Below are 13,495 nucleotides of genomic sequence, written 5' to 3' on the forward strand. Positions count from 1 at the left end.
TATCTAACATTTATTAAACACTTACTAATCTGTACTTTTATGTTATTATTATAACAAAGTGATGAGCTGTTATTATCCAATCCATATTTTAGCTGATGTAACTGAGACATAAGAAGCTAATGCCAGAGTAAGTGCATAGACTGGGATTCTGAATTATTTACTCATCTTCATAGCTTAAGAGTCATGCATACTCATATAATTCCTTTCACTATTTGGCATTTGATTATCAGACTAGCACCTCCAAAATTCCATTCCTCTACACTTTACTGAATCAAATGATAATCCTAAAGTTGCATATTTTAAGATTATTGGACTCAAATATTCCTAGAGTGATTTTTTTTGGATGGTTTTGTTTACTATTGTAAACAGCCAAGTATTCAAGTTTGCAGCTAAATTTATGTATGCCATTGGTAGGAACACACAGTACTTCAGAAACTTGAAGATCAAAGTGTTACTCTAAACAAAATCTTTCTTGAAAATCATGTTTTTTTCAAAATCAGCATAGTATGGTACTATAAAATTATATATCTATTTATCAGTGAGCTTTTTAAAGCAGAGATTAATAACAGCCTTGTCATTAGTTGACTAAATAAAGAAGATAGAATTACAGTGGATGGACTCTGTGAAATCCAAGGAACACTGAGGAGGTAAAATGTCAGTATTAAGAGACCCAAATGGGTTGTGTCTTAAGTGAAATACTGCCTCTTAATACTTATTTTTATATAATCCTGAGATGAAGCAATTGTAATAGGGCTATTTATTCTATTTTTCCACATCAATTGTATCTTTCACATGTAATCTTCTTGAGATCTTAATGTACTGCTGCCACACTTTTATTTCTCAACAAGAACCCTAAGTAAAATTTTTATTAGAAATGTTTTGGAATTTATCCTGAATAAAATAGTGCTCATATATAATATATCTTATCCATTATATAGTAACTCCCATAGAAATGTAGTTACTCCTAGGTAAAATTCAAACATCAATAAAATAAGCATAAACTATAATAGATGAAACATGAAGATTTAGACTGAAGTACTTGAGGCATAGAAAAATAGACTGTGTATTTAGATCCCAATTTCTTATGTAGCAGACTATACTTGTTAAACTACTTTCTCTAACATAATGGAAATCAAAGAGTAAGTTTTACTTTAGATTCCCTATCTTCTATCTGTGGATTTGTGGAATCGTATAGACAAAAAGTTTATCAATTCTCTAGTTCTCAGAGGACTTAAAATTCCTGCAGTTGAGAACTCAGATTACCTGAATAATGTATGTTTGTAAAACCTGGGAAGCAGATAGTATGTTAGGTGGATTTTCATATGACAAGATATTTTATTTCAGATGACTTTTAGAGAAATAACTAAAAGATTCCTGAATTTAATTTAATTTTAAATTCAGCAATTCTGTGATCTAATTAAAAATGGAAAAAGAAAACAAAAAGCTGGAAAACACAGTGCATGAAATTTAGTTATTGCTCAATAAATAACAGTTGAAATAATAATTTATGGTCCTCAAGATTAAGCCTGGTCTCAGCATATTTGAAATATAACAGGCTATTCATTATTGAATGTATTAATTAGTGAAAATCTTTTAATTAATAAGCCTTAAAATGAGAATTTCAAAGCATGGCTCTTGGTCAGAGGAAAAGAATAGAACTGTAAGATTTTCAAAATATTAATAATTTGAAATTTAAAACAATGAAGTATTTTAAGTATATGACTTTAGCTGTGCCAACAGTGGGATTAAAGCCAAATGAGCTGCCCATCAAGAAAGATTAATTTAGATAACATGTGGATCAGGAGATTCAAGTTAAAAGGTAATCAAATTGTATAATCAACACACTCTCCGGAGACATGTAATCCAGCTTAGTTATGTCTTGATCCCTAAAGTGCATTCCTTGTTAATTCAATATCCGTCTTCCAAAGAGTCTAGAGGTTTGAAAAAAGAAGAAGAAAAAATATACCTCCCCGTTTGTTGTGAAATTTCCCAAATAAGGTCTTCTCTTTGAATTAGCTCATTCTTCCTGCAGAGAATATACAGTCTGTTGATTAATGGAGAGAGATAGCTGAAGAGATAGATGTAGAAGATTAAGAGACAGACAGATGGAGAAATGATCATGAAATTCGTCATTTAATTTTCTGAACAGGTTTAAGACAGATCAGATACTGAAAATATAATTTTTGATGATGATAGTCGTACAAACAACATATTTTCTCCTTTACAACACAGATAAGCTTAGCAAGTTTCAAAGGACTCATCAATCCAATATTAGAAGTAAACAAAACAATTGAAATATTTTGAGATAACATTTAAAAAATTTGAATCTCAATCTTATGTTAGTGTTCATATCATTTTAATGTATGAGATGCACACACACACAGACACACATGTATTATACATATCTGTGTATCTCCTATAAGTGGTATTTCTACATCTAAATAAAAAAGGTAATACCTTTTACCTGTTTTTATATGTATTAATTTATTATCATACATTTACATATATATATATATATATATATATATATATATATATATGTCCTTTATTAACATAATGCCGTGTTATACACTATTTGTAACAAGGAAAGATTCAAATAGGTATAAATTACAGTTCTCAGGTAGGATGTATTTTTATGTTACGGAGGAGAAAACACATACATGTATGTTTGATCCTAATTAAAAACAGAATAAGATTCAATGTAACAAAGAACACAGATAGGCATCAACAACAATTATTTTAAAATGATTTTATAATATTGAATCTTAGAGAAGCTCTTTTTGCTCATGACAATTATCATCAAAAGGCTAACAGTGTGATTAGTTTGTCAGACAGGACAGAAGAAGACATTGATCTGGCTGGGGAAAAGAAAGGAGAGGTTCCGCAGAGCATAACAAAAGATTTTGAACCCAGGATAGATATGACATCAGGAATTGTGACCTGGAGAAAGGAAATTTTCACTTCAGCTAAGGAAATAAAGAAGGATTGTTTCCTAATACTACCTCGTCCTTCTAATGATAAGGAAGCATTTCAATGACTATGAATTTCTGACCATTGTCTAGATTACCGAATTTGTAAAATCTTAAACTTATTAAAATCTAATTAAAATCATTACTGTGTATTAGCTAGGTGATATTACATATCATTATTTTTATTTAATATTATTAAAATTTATTTTATTTTTAAGTAAAAATGACTTTTCTTTGCACATATTAAACATATATCTATATGGTAAAAAAGAAAAACGATTGTTAGATTAATTCTAGATGTTCCATAAACTGCCAAGATTCCAGAAGTCTGATAAAAATTTCAGTAATTATCTCAACAAAAAATAGTTTTACAAAAGTATAAAGGGATTTAACCTTTAAATGGATGTTCTGTGTGGATATTTTAGCGTGCTGCGAGTTTATGATTATACATATACAAAGCATTTGATAGAATAAAAACAATTTTAGGAGAGCATCCTATTAATTATAATAATTCAAAAATTTATTTAATTTACCTTTTTCTTTAATTCAATCCTTATTTTAAACAGAATTCCAGACAAACCTGCTATACATATTTTCTGCTTTCTACCCTTTTCCACTCCACAAAAATGTTTAAATCACCATACGATAACCATAAAAGGCACATGTGCAAGGCAATTTGGGAAATTAAAAAAACACAATAACTGCTATTTAAATGGATTTAAAGACCAAAAATTTGGACTTGCACAGCATAATCCTTGGATGAACTGAACATTGGGGTCCAGCTAAAATGGCTTTGATATAAAGCATTTGTTTTCTATGATATTGTAGTAATTCATATTCATTTAGGTTAGATTGTTGTCTTCCTAAGGCAACAAACTGTACCAGCTCTTCTAAAAAACAAACTACACGTGCACATCTTTGATTAGTGACACATATTAAGATTTTATTTTATCCTTTGTCTCTAAATTATTCTTTGCTGTAGGCAGGCATTTATGAAAGACCTCATTAAATGACATTATTGCATCCAAATTTTATGTAGAGGAAAAAAAAAACTACATTTTGTAACTTAACAGACTTGAAAATAATTTGTTTTAAAATTTTTCCTTTCTTGGATAGGAAAACGTATATTTTATTTAAATTTGAATTAATTTGTAATTATTTTCACATAGTTTTAGGAGTAAACCCAAGATGGTGAAAGTAATTTGATGCCTATTTTTGCCCACATCATGAAAATTTTGATATAGCAAAATGCCTTTTTCAACTCTAATTATATTTATTGCATTTATATGACTTTTTAACACATTTCTATTAGACCATAAAAATCCCTGTTTTTAATACAGAACATTCATGAGAGTATTTCTCATAACAGTCGTAAAATGATTTTATATAGGGTATTTTCATCTTTGAGAAATCAAATGTCTTCTGTCTCAACTCTTATAAAGTATAACAAGAGTAACGGGGATAAAACTAGGTCAAAACCTGAAATGCGAGTAAAAAAACAGACATTTTCATTTTCCTGTCCCACTCTTTCCACTTTCTTATCCTCATGGATATATCTGTACCATACAGAATATTCAAATTATCTCATATCCAGAAAAATATTTATAGCATAAAATTGATAACACTAGTGTACATTCCATATGAGGCAATATTTTAATATTAAGTGTTTCCATTTATTCTTAGCAGAGTATTAGACCATTTTGCATGTCTTGTGTTTTCCAAACATTAGGTAAACAATGTTATTTATTTGTCCACCCCTTGGACTGTTAAAAACACAACTCAAATTAGGGTTTTGTTGTTGAGTTTTAAATATTAATGTAGTATGTTATAGTTTTGCACAGAAATGTAAATGTCTCTTGAAGTGAATTTCAAGTCTTCTTCTTGGTTCTTTGAATAACTAAATAAGCTAGCATATTCATAATTCTGAGTATTTCACATGATAAAATACTTGTAGAATGATGTTAAAAATCAAAACTCTATATATATGTGAATTTGTAGTATTATAATTAAAATTGTGTAGGAATTAATTATAAATATTAAGCATAAAATTAAAATATATGTGAATTAATAATAAATATCTATCAACAAAAGCTGTAAATGAATGGCAAGCAGCTGAGCACAACATGATCCAAGCTCCTTAGCTGAACAAGCTTTCATTAATTGACCCCAAGACTATCTGGATATTCATGAGTGAAAACATAGGATTAGTGTTTTAAGCAGTTGAGATTTTAGAAATTAGTGCCAGGATTGTGGTTCCCTTGTGGTTCACTTTTTTGACCAAAAAAAAAATAAACAAAAAGCATGATTAATAACAAAATCCAGGGGCCAAGGGAAATACTTCCTCTGCAGATGTGGAGAAGGATTGAATGTTTACCAACAGTCATCCAATCTGTCACATTTTTGCTATTTCAGGTTATTTTCAAGAAATTTCTGGATATTCAGTGTCCATGAGAAATTAGGGCAAACTTGTTTTTTTTCCAAGAGATGTCAAAGAAGAACAGAAAGGTTGGGGAGAAGAATAGAGAGTAGCTGTAAAGCAGATAATGAAATAGTATAAAACATAGTGGAGAAGGCCTATTTCAATATTCAGTTATCTAGTAACAACTCTTCTCTGAATATAGCATATAATGATGCTTCACACTCTCTCTCTATATATATATAGAGCGTGAAGCATCATTATATATATGGATTATATATATTTATATATATATATATATATATATATATATATATATATATATATATATGCAAATGCATGTTATAATGGCCTAAATGCCAGATATACTACATAAGGTCACAGGGAGAATTTAAAGAGTATCAACTTTCCTCACCTGTTCATTAATGGCTGAGCTTACTTTAAACAGAAAAAAAAAATCCTATTCCCTGTATTAGTTTGCTAGAGTTGCTATAATAAAATACCACATACTGAGTGGCTTAAACAGCAATTTATTTTCTCGTAGCTATGGGGGCTGGAAATCCAAGATCAAGGTAATAGCAGGTTTGGTTTCTCCTGAGAACTCTCTCCCTAGCTTGCAGATAGTCACCTTTTTGTTTAATTCTCACATGAATGACCTATGGTCTGTGTTGTCTGTGTCCTAATCTATTCTTACAAGGACAACAGTCAGATTGGATTAGGGCCCGTCATATGACTTCATTTTATCTCAATCTCTTTTAAGGGTCTGTCTCTAAGCACAGCCATTTTATGAGGAACTGGTAATTTTGTCTGATGCAAGAACCAACACCACCAAAGTAAATTTCTAGGCACTCACCACTTCACTGAGGCTTTCCTCTGTCCTGTAGTACCAATGAAATCCAACTAATCCTTCAGCAGTGAATTTTAAGTGACTTTTGAATGATTTCTTAAAGGTCAAAAATACAACTAATTGCCTAAGTCTCTGAGCTTCACATTTCTCCCACCTTCCCCAACAATCAAGATACATGAAGAGAGAAAATTAAAAAACAAACAAACAAAAAGAAACATTTTCTGAGTGTTATTTGTAATAAAAAATGATTTCATAGAAGATTATGATGCACAGTGTATATTTTCTTCCAAAATATCTTTTGCCTGTAAAGGAACAATGGGTCTCAGTCATTGGTGGCTTTAAAAATAGTTTTTGTTTGAGTATTGCAGTCTGAGTAATGCTTGCAAATCTCAGCAAATGGCCACACGGTATAAAAATAAAACTAGCAATGGAATTATTAAAAGTTAAACAACTCTATTTATAGTTTCTTGAATTTTGACGGGTTTGTTTCACTTCGCTTAGCAACTTCCAAATCCCTTATCCAATGAACAGCAGTGGTGAAATTAGGGTATTAAGAAAGTAGGGAGTGCTTGTAATTCATACACTTTGTTCTTTAAAATTGCATTAACAAGCAACCCCACAGCTGGATATCTTAAAATGGCAATATATTATTATTTCTCACGGGTCTTTGTGTAGTAGAATGTGTTCAGACAATTCTTGCTTCAAATATCTTGTGTAGTTGCTGTTAAATGGCAGTTGAGTTTGAAATGGTCTGAAACTTGAATGGACTGGACTACTGTGTTTACCTGAAAATAAGACCTAGCCAGACAATCAGCTCTATTGTGTCTTTTGGAGCAAAAATTAATATAAGATTCGTTCTTATATAATAACATAATAAAATGTAATATATAATGTAATAATATAACATAGCATAGCATAACATAACGTAACATAACGTAATATAACATAACATAACATAACATAACATAACATAACATAACATAACATAACATAACATAACATAATACAATACCAGGCCTTATGTAATATAATGTAGTATAAGACCAGGTCTTATATTATTTTTTTGCTCCAAAAAATTGCATTAGAGCTGATTGTCTGGCTAGGTCTTATTTTTGGGGAACCACTGTAATTCAAATGTCTGGGGTGATAATTTAATTTATATACAGACCCACCTACTAGAGGCTGCCCCAATGGCCAGGCCCACATCATAAATCTAAACCTAAATCTGCCCACACTTATGGGAAAAATCTGTTGACGAAACCTAATATGTACCAACCACAGTCCTCCGACTCTGCTTTAGCTAGCTTACCTTACCCTACCATATGGGACCTACAAGCCTTCTAAGGAAATCTGTGACCTCCTAGCCAATTATGGCCTATTTACTTGTTGCCTCTTCTAACCTCTATAAAACTCACTCTTGCCCCAAATCTCTCAAAAACAGTGCTCCACTGCTTGTGATGCATTATATTCCTCCAATCCATGGATTTCTTTCCCTTGAATAGAGAACATCAAGTTACTAAATTTAGTTTTCCAATTGGATGGGGGCCTCAGCTGGGAAGGTTGGAACTACTTAGGATGGGTTGATCATCTCCTGCTATCAATACTGCACTTCCACAAGTTAGTTTGGCCTTCTGCACAATGTGGAGATTTCAGAGTGATCAGAATTTTTATATGGAGAGTGGCTTCCCTAGAGCAAGTGTTCCCAGAAAGAGGAAACAGCAGCTCCCAGGACGATTAAGCTGTGTCCTAGAAATGGCACATCACTTGTGCCATATTTTGCTGGTAAAGTGGGCATAGATCTCAGACCCTGGTTCTAATGCAAGAGTGGAGAAATAGTTGCCACTACTTGATGCAGGAGTAGCAAGTCACTAAATCCTGCAGAAAAGCCCTATGGGAGATATCTTTGTGGCCACCTTTGGCTAGATAAAAATCAGTGAAGGAGAACCACCATAAGAATTATGGGTCAAAACACTTATTAATGAAATTACGTATTACACAATTGTGGTAAGATCCAGAGAAATAATGATCCAAAAACAAGAGTTGGAGAAATAGGAATGTGTGTAGAATTTTCTGGGAAATAATGAAGCTAGTTACATCCAGCTTCTAGGGTAGCAATGTAAAGGCAGCTGATGTAGAAATCTGTGGAAGGATATGGGTCTTTGCTCTTTGTGGCTACTTCCTCTCTGAGTTTTGCAACAAGCATCTGAGGATCGGCTTGGGGTTTCTGTTGGTTAGCACGGCTGGCAATCATGAAGTCATGAACTTGGATGCAGGGCTGTCAAGAACCAAGGAAATTAGGAAACATCTGTACTACTCTATCTCTCCAAAACAATGTGTCTATTTTCACTCTGCCTCCCAAGTATTATCCATTCTAACTTGCAGTCCCATAGGAAAGAATTGGTTGTTGGCCATAGAACAACACAACATATACATTTGGTGACTATGCCTGGGCTTTACAAACATGTCTATAGTGTAATTATTTAAATAATCTTACCAAGTCAGGAATAATTATTTAATGAGTGCATTTTTGGTTCAGGTTTTTGTTTTTTCTTGAGATGGATAATCATATACTAGTTAGTAAAGTATTAAAATCACGAGGTAGATGCCTTAGGTCTAGGGTGTATGGGCCACAACACCAACAGTGGCTGTGTATTGTTTTAGTATCAGTCACCTAACTACCTCTTCATTCATTCATTCGACACACACTTACATTGAGTGTTATTGCATTCCAGATACTGTGCAACTCTGATGGTTTTATTTACACAGGTGAAATATTTTTCTTCCTTACTTTATGTAGATTTCATATTGTTGAAAACAATTTTTAATCAGGAGTTCATATATTTGCATTGAATCATAATTTTGGGAAGGACTGTGAAAGGTTGTTCAGGCAAACCTACTCCTAAATCACTGGTGCTCTCCATATTTCCCTGGTGTAGCTGGTACAATCAGCACCAGTGCAGTGAACCGACCTGAATGATGACATGTCAACTCTCATTAGCTGGTGAATTGATATACAAAGGTTCTGGGGAGTGTCTACATTAGTCCTGGAAGTGGATTCAAATATGTTAGAAAATCGTTTCCCATTTCCATCTGATTTTTTTTTTAAGTATGTGATTTAACATCTTGTGAATGCATTAGTGTTGTGAATACCTGTGTGTGTGTGTGGGGGGGGGGGGGCGTTGTAAAGGTTTCCTTGCCTTCTTTTGTCTTGATGTGTAAGTTGAAATTATTTTAGCTCTCAGGAACATAAAGGGTTTGACATTTCTGCATTTTTTTTCTTTTAATTGTCCACTAGCACCCCTCCTTCATATGCAAGATACAAAGGCCATGTCATTGTCCTGTGCAAATAACTTCAGCAAATGGGGAGATTGCTTAGGAACCACATTAAGCACCTCTCCTTTCTCCACGTGATTGATTATACAAAATATCCTCAGACAACAACGTATTTCAACTGCACACATAGGAACTAAATTGAGTTAAAGAATGGTTATCTGTCAATTGATGGTTATCTGTCAATTAGACATAAAATCATTGGGATCTTACATCTGACTCCAAGAGGTTATCTTTTCCAGCTATTTTTTATAAAGACAGTAGAGGCTATGTGCCATTCTAAATTTGTGTGATTTTTGACTACATTGGCAATAGATCAATCAATGAAGAAAGTATACTTGCATTTGCTTTTTAATCTCAAAAATACAATTTAAAAATATTTGAAAGCTATAACATGAATGTAAAATTAAATAAATTTTAGTCTTTATGTCAGCAATTGTAAAGTGATATAGTGAAGCCTTAAATAACTGTACTATCAGAACAGCTTATTCCAAGACCTACTTTAGTCACCATTTAAATGTTAACTCCCTTTTTCATGAAATATTTTCTTTGTTTCCTGTTTTTAAGTGATCAATGCACCCAAACTCTTATTTTCTGTGATTATAACCTTCTCATATTTTTTTCTTCTAAAATTCAAAATTCTACCCTCCAAAATGACAGTATTTCTGGTGTATGTAACACAAACATTACTTCTTAATTTTCTCATCTTACTATCTGACATATTTGAAAACTTTTCAGTCTACGTAGATCACAGAATCTAGAACATCATTTAAATTCTACCACTTTTCTCCACATCCAGTGTCACAAAATCGCCACCCTTTTAGTTTCATTCATGAATTTTGTCATGTGGATAGTTTTCTCATCAACCTATTTAACTGGTCTCCTTATCAGTCTCTTCTAAGTTCAAATTTGCTACAACTTTAAATATACTATCTCTTCTAATACATACAAATGCCTGCAAACACACACTCTCACACACACACACACACACACACATACACACACACACACACACATTCCAGATCATTCAGCAAGTGTATGGCAGAACTTGGACTTGAATCCAGGTCTTATTGATTCCATAATCTACCTATTCTCTTAAGCAGTACATTCTACTCTTACTCATTTTTGTCTTCCCACAAGACCAGGAACTCTATGAGGACAAAAACAACATATGATTCTTTCTCAAATACCCAGGGCTTGTCCTAGAGCCTAGAGCAGAGTTGTCACTCATTAAATATTTAATAAGTGAATCTATTTAAATAGAAAAAAATTATTGTTTTTTTTTTCTGGTAGATTGAGACTAATAAATACTAGATTAACTACCAAGAGTATACTAGGCAAAAATATTTAGTACATACATTACTTCTTTGTTTAGTATTTCTAGGTAATATTTCTGGGTCAATAGATAAAATCATGCGTAGAATACTTGAACGTATATAGGAAATAGTGTGATGGTCGGAATTGTCCTTGATGGCAGATAATTCTTCATCAATGAAGTTATTTGGGCAAAGTATGAACTGATCAATGGAATTAGCTATTAGAGAACAAACAAGAGTGGAAAGAATTATTAGACTATATGCTAATTGAGGCCATTTTATATTTAAATGTTTGTTTCTATTTTATTTTATAACTAAGCCCATAAGAGGACCTCACTTCCTACCCAAAATTATGTTAGCAGGTAACAACCCCAAACACACTTATTAGACTTCACATCATCACTCCCTTTCTCTTTCGAGCATTATTTTATATTCTTCTAAAACTGATTTATCTGAATAAAAATGTTAAAAATGTTCAGGGTGCAGATAACAAAATAGCAAATCTCTGGGGATGACTTAGTATATTTATGCCACAGCTGTGAATGTTAAGAAGCCCTGAAACATGGTCCAATAACATAACAAATCAAAAGTGACACAGTTTATTCAAGGAAAGGGGCCAACATACACTATGTAATCTTTTTTTTTTTTTTTTTTTTTTTTTTTTTTTGCTGACTTGCACAGGAGCAAACATCAGTATATAATGATGCATTATGACACAAAATAGCAGGGGTTAGGGGTAGCACAGAGGAAAATCTTTTCTGCAGCATTTATGAAAGATTCAGAGCCACTTACTGCCCCTTTTTGCTGGTCTAAGCATGAATCAGTTTAACAGCTCAATTTACAATGTTATTGCTCATAGAGGGAATAAGAAAGTATATATCAGATGTTCTAAGAAATCTATGTAAGTAAGAAATTAGTAATTTTCAGTAGTGCACAGTGAGAATGTTTGTTTTTTTCAAAAGCAATTTGGAATATGTAGAGAAAATGAATAAAAATTTATTATTCACTAAACGAACAAAAGTACTGGTAGATGAATGTGTTTGGGCATAAAAATGAAGTCATTTCTCATAGTCCTGAATTAGCTTCTTCAAGGATAGAGCTATTTGAGGTTTATTTTTCCTTTTTGTAACAGAAAACATCTTTTTTTTATAAGTTATTAGTTAAAGGTGTACAAGACAAGGTAATACTTAGACATTCATCATTTATATCCCTCACACTGTGAAGCCCCCTCCCCCCATCCACTATCCCTCCGACCTCCCACCGAGCCATCTCATTATATATATATATAATTATAGTTGGCATTCATTATTGAGAAAACATCTTTTTATTCTTCTAGTTCAATATGTTTTACATATATTTGGGCATTTTAGGACAATAAGATTGATAAATCAAGTGGCAATAATTAGATATCAATTAACTGAAGAAAACTTTGTTTAAATGTATTAACACTGAAATCAACTCAAGTCAATTTTCAGCCTGGTGAAAGCAATAAGACTTCTTTAATAATGAGGTAACTTAACTGAGAAGTACACAAGCACACAGGGCCCAATTCGGTACTCCAGTTCAAATTCCCAAGTTAGAAGCAAGTTAAATGTGTCTCATTATTTTTAAGGAGAGTTATAACTTAATTAAATGGAGCAGATATCTTCAAACTTGTACAGGAATCTAAAAAGATGTGTAAAAAAACTCTTTGATTATAGTGTTACTCAGAATATAGCGGAAGAAAACCACCAAAGTAAGAGCTAGGAGACCCGGGTTTTCATTGTGGTTCTGGTACTAATTAGCTCTGTGACTAGATTGAGACCTACTGTGAGGCAGTTATTTCTCTTCAGTGAGCTCAGCTTCCAATTTCCTTGTAGGTAAGTTTAGAGTTTCAGATCCAATGATCTCTAAGATCTTTTTCAACTTGAACATTCAGGAATTTTGTGAAACTACCTTTGGATACAGTGTTATTCTAAAGGTAGCAAAGACCATTCATATTGGTCATCGCCTCAAAATATGCGGAAGGAGAGACCAGGAGAGAAGTTTTGCATTCTGAGTAAGTGAACTTAAATTTAAAACCTTAAGTGGAATAAAATAAAACACATAGTACTTCTCGGGTGAATTTTTACACATTTAAGTCACTTGGAAAACATCCTAAAAAAGCAGGCTACAGCAGGCAACCATTTACCTCGTGCTAAAAGTGAAACCAGCAAGTTGTCACAGAAATGTCTGCTGAGTTAAGGTCACTGTGATTGGAAGGAGAGTTTTGGGTTTTGAAGTGGCCCCTGGGTGGGTGGCCAGCTGGGTGACAATGGGCAAGCTACTTACATTTTGGAGTGTTTATTTTCCTTATTTGAAAAAATAGAGAAATTTGCATTTAACTTACAGTCACTCTCAGATTTATATGAAATAGAAACTGTTAAGAGCCTGGCATGAAAACGTGTTTGTTAAATGTTAATTCATTTTCCCTTGAGGTCAGGCTTTACCTAAGCCACTGCAGTGTATTTTTTGACCCATGTATTTAGAAGCTGTTTGATGGGAACATTTCCGTGTCCACCAAATGGAGATAGCTTTTTTCCCACTTCAGTTCACCAAGCCATTTAGTTCAAACTGGATTCAGACAAACCTGCATTTA

This window comes from Rhinolophus hipposideros (genome assembly GCF_964194185.1).
Source record: "Rhinolophus hipposideros genome assembly, chromosome: 1".
Classification (NCBI taxonomy): domain Eukaryota; kingdom Metazoa; phylum Chordata; class Mammalia; order Chiroptera; family Rhinolophidae; genus Rhinolophus; species Rhinolophus hipposideros.